Raw genomic sequence first — 6,332 nt, 5'->3', positions numbered from 1 at the left:
ACGATCAATACTGCAAGTTTGTATATACACTTGTGTTCAAGTGTAAAGAGGCAGGGTTGCTCAGGGTCTGGGTGGGGAATAATGGTGGAGATGGAGGCAGAGGCAGGAATGGAAAGACCCACAGGCACAGACTTGGGGTTCCTGGATATTAGATCGGGGTGTTCAGACTTTACTCTGGAACAGTGCCTGGGTCTGATTAGTGCACTCCTCTGCAAGAGGTTGGTGGGTTCAGTGCAAGTCCTGTATCATCAGAACACATTCAATCTTAGCCTCAATGAATTCTTACCACTTGGACAACGGGTATCTGATTTATGGGTGTGTTTTTAGGGGGTTGGCATTAACTAGACTTACCTGCTTTGCAAAACCCGATGTATTTCTATCATTTAGTCAGGATGATATTGTCTCAGATTTCGAAGGAGCTCAAAGATAAAATTGGGAAATAATTTGTCAAAATATGTAAGCTGTGACTACAAATTTTACATTGAAAGCATGTCCACTGTGACTCTTGTACAAGGTGGGAGTGGGATACGGTAGGGTGTGGAGGTGTCAGGGGCACCAACAACAGTGCTCTTTTGATTCTCACATCCACATGGAGGACAATTTATAATTAAAGGATGGGCTTGTTACAGAAATTGTTCACACATTAAGAAAAAGTAGGAAGAATTTTTTTTTGCAGTACGCGGGCCTCTCACTGCTGTGGCCTCTCCCGTTGCAGAGAACAGGCTCCGGACGCACAGGCTCCGGACGTGCAGGCTCAGTGACCGTGGCTCACGGGCCCAGCCACTCCGTGGCATGTGGGATCTTCCCAGACCGGGGCATGAACCCATGTCCCCTGCATCGGCAGGCGGACTCTCAACCACTGCGCCACCGGGGAAGCCCTAAAAAAAAGTAGGAAGAATTTTTAAAGGAGTAATTCATCTTTAACTTGTTAGTAAACATTGAGCAATTTAAAACATATGTTTAAGGAGAAACAATGTATATAATTTATTCAGCCTTTCAAAATACTGTTGATAAGAGTCAACACCAAACCCTACAAAGTCAGTCAGGACCCATTTTTTTATGATAGGTCAGAAATAGGTCATAAACGTAGCCTATATATAGAAGATTATTAAAAAAGAGAATATCATAAAACTAGAAAATGAATTAGTCTTTATCAGTGGTTTTACAAAAGATAAAGAATTCATGGTAAACTTCACAGGTGACCCTAAGCTCTTCTAAAAATGAAAATACCAGCCCAGCAAAAATGAGCCACGAGTGTTTTTTTGTTTCTGTTTTTGTTTGTTTTTTGGGATTTTTGTGTTTTGTTTTTGGTTTTATTTACTGGTTTGGGTTTTTTTTTGTAAAAGTGGCAGAAAGTATCAGATGACCTCTATGGAATGGCTGAAGATGTGTATTTTCCCCTTATGAAAGGGAGGAGCTGCAGAGACTATAAACATTTATAGGGTGGGAGGCCCCTAACTACCAATGAGATGTAACAAAGGAGACAGTGGAACTCATGAGCTATTGTGCTCAATAGGCCAGAAAAATACTGGGAATTCTCAGAGTGTTGCAAACAAACCAGAAGACATTCTATTTCCAAAGTACAAAACCTGGGGTGGAAACAAGGCACAGGCAGTTACCACAGGCAGTAACTGTGGAGTTGGAGAAAATGCAGAGGGAGCACATGAGATGATAAATGGCTGGCAGGGAGAGTGGTGTGGAGAGAGACAGGACAATTCTTATAGGGAGGGATCCAAACCCAAGGGGGTGTGAAGAAAGTAGCTAAAACCTTTAAGAAAGGCCCCGTCTTGGTGTCAGCACCGAATCTCAGAACACTTCCACAAAGGGCTACTCCAAAAGCACTACAGAGCTAAGGCAAGAGTCGGTATTAGGGAATATCATCTCCCACTGTGTTGCCTTACTTATGGAGTATCATTACTCCAAGATATAGCCCAAAGTGAAATAAAATAAGTTTTCTAAGAATATTTGACCCTATACCTGGAGGCAGCTCTGGAATGCTTGTGTAAGTCTGTCCTCTGAGGTTGCCATGAAGAAAGGGCAATGTAGTTCTTCACACAGCGTGCCTGGGGGGCCCTGGATGCGATGCGACTGAGTCTATCTTTGTCATCTCTGATACCTGTTTGTCCTCTACCTGTAGACTGAGCTTCACGGGTGATGTACCAAGGTCGCTGTGTCACCCTACAATCCTGTCTAAGGCAGAAAAACTTTCTCTGGAGCAAGGGAGGATCGGAACAAGGTGGCTTTGGCACACAGCACTCTCCCCCCTTGCTGGGAGGGAGGAATGCTGAGGTCATAAGGTGATAGAAGGAGGACCAAATCAAGAGTAAACAGAACAAATCCTAGTCTAGCTCTGCCACTGCCCAGCTGTGTGTCCTGGGGCAGGTCATTTCACACCTCTGGGCTTTAGCGTCATCCCCTGTAGATCAGATCTGGCTTTCTGTGGATCCATCCTGCCTCTGGCTTGTTTTGGGGCCACCTGCAGTGAGTGCCAGGGGCAGGGCCTGTGTGAAGAGCCTAAGGCAGAGATGGGCCATCCAGCCAGCACCTCAGAAATACAAATGTGACCTGAGGCTTGATTTCCTGTATTCAGGAAGTTATTGGAAATAAAATATGCACCTTCTTCTGCCTCCTTCTCCTTTTCCTCCTCCCCCTCCCCTACCCCCTTTTTCCTCTTTGTTCTTCTTCTTCTGGAGGGTGAAGAGTACAGTGTAAGCAGAGGCAAGAGGCCTGCTCAAGGTCTTTTTGCCTTTGTCCTCCAAACTGAGTCAGCATACAGTCTCCTGAAGTCACAGGGGAGGAAACTGAGGTTGTTTGGCCGAATCTTGCTTGTTCTTGGTTACTCAGACTCTTAGCCCAGGCCAGTAACTGACAGCTATTCATCAAGGGAGAATTGCAGGGTCCTGGGTGTGCTGAGGGGCAGCCAGACAGGGTGGATGCCACAACTGGCTGTTGAGCAAATCTTCCTAGGAAAGCAAGAAGCTCTGTGTGTACAGGTGTAGTGCAATCTAGCAACATGACAATGTGCAGGTGGCCTGGTGCTCACCCTAGTTCTACCATGGAATCACGGGGTATCAGGGATCTGGGGACAGGGCAGCAGTATTACAGAGCAAAGCAGGTGGCAGAACTCCTCTACATATAAGCAATGTGGCAATGAAAACGTCCTTATTTGTAAAGTGGAAAAAATAGCAGTACTTTAGTAACAGGGTTGTGATGAAGATTAAATGAGATAATAATAAATGAACTAAGAATACGCTTTATAAATCATAAAGTCCTATCCAAGTGCTACTTTCTGTTATCAGTTAGTCCAACTCTCTTATCTCACAGAAGAGGAAACAGGTCCAACAAAGGAAAGTGAGCTTCCTAAGGTCGTACACTAGAATGGAGCACAGCCTACATACAAATTCCTTATCAGATATATGATTTGCACATATTTTCTCCCATTCTGTAGGTTGTCTTTTCACTCTCTTGATGTATCCTTTGGAGCACAAATGCTTGTAATTTTGAAACCCATGTATCTATTTTTAATTTGTTACTTGTGCTTTGTCATCATAGCTAAGAAACCATTGTCTACGCCATGGTCATGAAGATTTATACCTATGTTTTCTTCTAATAGTTTTTAGGTTTATATCTTATATTTAGATCTTTGATCTATTTTGAGTTAATTTCTGTATGTGGTGTGAGGTAGGGGTCCCACTTCATTGTTTTACGTGTGGATGTTCAGTTGTCTGAGCACAATTTATTGAAAAAACTATCATTTTCCCATTGAATTTTCCCAGGACTGTTTTCGAAAGCCAGCTGACTATAAACGTAAGGATTTATTTCTGAGCTCCTAATTCTATTCCATTAATTTATTTGCCAGTCCTTCATCCTAGCAGTTTCCAAAAAATTCTTGCTATCTCATGTAGTATCAACTACTTTTCCCAAATCTTTCCTTCAGAATCCTTTCATAGGGTAGCTATAGGAACTTATATGAGTTAAAATCTTTCCAGCTCATTTAAAGAAAGATGGTGGGCGGGGGAAATTACTCATAGTTTAAATTTGCTTGTAAAGACATTGAAAAGAGCCAGCGTTGAGACAGGTTTGGAACAGAGTTTGGTTTGTGTGTCTGCATTTATTTTTCATATTTGCTGGAGTAGTCTGAAATTAAGTCCTTTATTTCTGACTCTTGGCCTGACTTTTCCTGTTAGCAATTAGCTGAGGCAGAACCACAGCTGAACTTGTTTTTGGCATGCATAATATGCCTGGCATGCAAGGCTGTGGGTGAATGACGTGGGGGTATCACTGCTCCGTGTTGACCCCTGCATCCAGAGCGCTTGCCAGAAATTATGGTAGCAGCACATCTTACACATCCAGCTCTACTCGGGCTGCCCCTTGGTCCATCTTGGCCTCCAGCCACTGACACTCTGAGCCAAGGGGTTCCTTATGGAAATCACTTACATCCACTCCCCCCAGGCTTTCCTTTCACCTGGTTGAATCGCAGGTTAGTCTACCTCTGCTCTATCTCCTTACGTCAGTACCAGCAGAAATTCCTCGTAGTCTCTGCATGTGGGTGTCTCTTCGCATAGGTTCCAGGACTGATACAGGCCATTTAATGGGCCCTTAGGAGGGGTGGGGTGGGGCAGAGTTAAAAATGCTCAGATCACTATCTTGAGTGGAGTGCCGATTTCCCCCACCCACCACTGCAGTTTTCTTAGTCATTTTTCCTTTTCCTTTCCATTCTTTTTTTCTCTTTTCTTCTCCTTCTCCTACTTCTTCTCCCCCACTTCTTTTTCCTCCCCCCTCCTCCCTCCTTTTTAAAAATTATGTATGTTACATATAAAGTAAAGTGTACTGTTGGGCTGCCCCCTGCAGGCCTACAAGGCCCGCTCTTGCCCAGCTTTAGGACCAAAGAAAGAGCCCGGAGTCAGCAACAGGGATGGTTTAATGGATGGAGGAGTTTACATGTCTGAAGCAAGGTCCTGGAGCAACACCCCACCGTGTGCAGGGGATGTCGGGTAGGATATGACGACAGTCTTCACCACCAGAGGGAGAGGGAGATTACCAGTTATAGGGGGAAATTAATGTCAGGTTGGCTCATCAGTTACCGGGGAAACCAGCAGAAGGGCAGGGCCCTCACCGCCCCTTTGATAAGAACAATCACTAGCTGGGGCCTGGAACAAGCATGTAGGAAGTTCAGTTATGTTAGTAGGGTATAGGTGAAGCAGGCACTGGTCGAGCAGGGGGTATATAGAGAGCAAGAGAGCAGCTATCTCAAGTGGCCTGGCCATACATGTACTAATAAGGGCATGCTGGATAAATTAATTAATTAATTAATTTATTTATTTATTCTGAGAGCTTTTCATTTTATTTATTTGTTTTTTAAATTTAGTTTTTACTGAAGTATAAGAGTTGATTTACAATGTTGTTTTAGTTTCTGTTGTATGGCAAAGTGATTCAGTTATACATATATATACACATATTCTTTTCCATTATGGTTTATTACAGGATAATGGATATAGTCCCCTGTGCTACACAGTAGGACCTTGTTGTCCATCCATTCTGTGTATAACAGTTTGTATCTGCTAATTCCAAACTCACAATCCATCTCTCCCCGACCTCTCCTCCCTCTTGGGAACCACAAGTCTGTTCTCTATGCCTGTGAATTTGTTTCTGTTTTGTAGATAAGTTCATTTGTGTCATATTTTAGATACCACATATAAGTAATATCATATGGCATTTGTCTTTCTCTGTCTGACTTACTTCACTTAGTATGATAACCTCTAGGTCCATCCATGCTGCTGCAAATGGCATTATTTCATTCTTATGGCTGAGTAACATTCCATTGTGTATGTATATATACACACCACATCTTCTTTATCCAGTCATCTGTTGATGGATATTTAGGTTGCTTCCAAGCCTTAGCTATTGTAAATAGTGCTGCTATGAACATTGGGGTGTGTGTATCTTTTTGAATTATGGTTTTGTCTGGATATACGCCCAGGAGTGGGATTGCAGGATCATACGTTTACTCCGTTTTTAGTTTTTTGAGGAAGCTCCATACTGTTTTCCATAGTGGTTGTACCAATTTACATTCCCACCAACAGTGTAGGAGGGTTCCTTTTTTTCCACACCCTCTCCTATGCTGGATAAATTTATGTATGTGTGTGTAACTACCACTCAGATAAAAATATAGAACACTTCCATCACCCCAGAAGGCTGTGCCTCTTCAACCAATACCCACCCCCCATCCAAAGGTAAATACTATCCTGACTTCTATTCCCATCAATTGTTTTTGTCTGTTCTTGAACTTCATATATATTTCTCCATTTACTCAGATTTCTCTTTCTTTATTT

This window comes from Grampus griseus, assembly GCF_964374135.1.
Source record: "Grampus griseus genome assembly, chromosome: 6".
Lineage (NCBI taxonomy): Eukaryota > Metazoa > Chordata > Mammalia > Artiodactyla > Delphinidae > Grampus > Grampus griseus.
Note: the sequence above shows the minus strand (reverse complement) of the source record.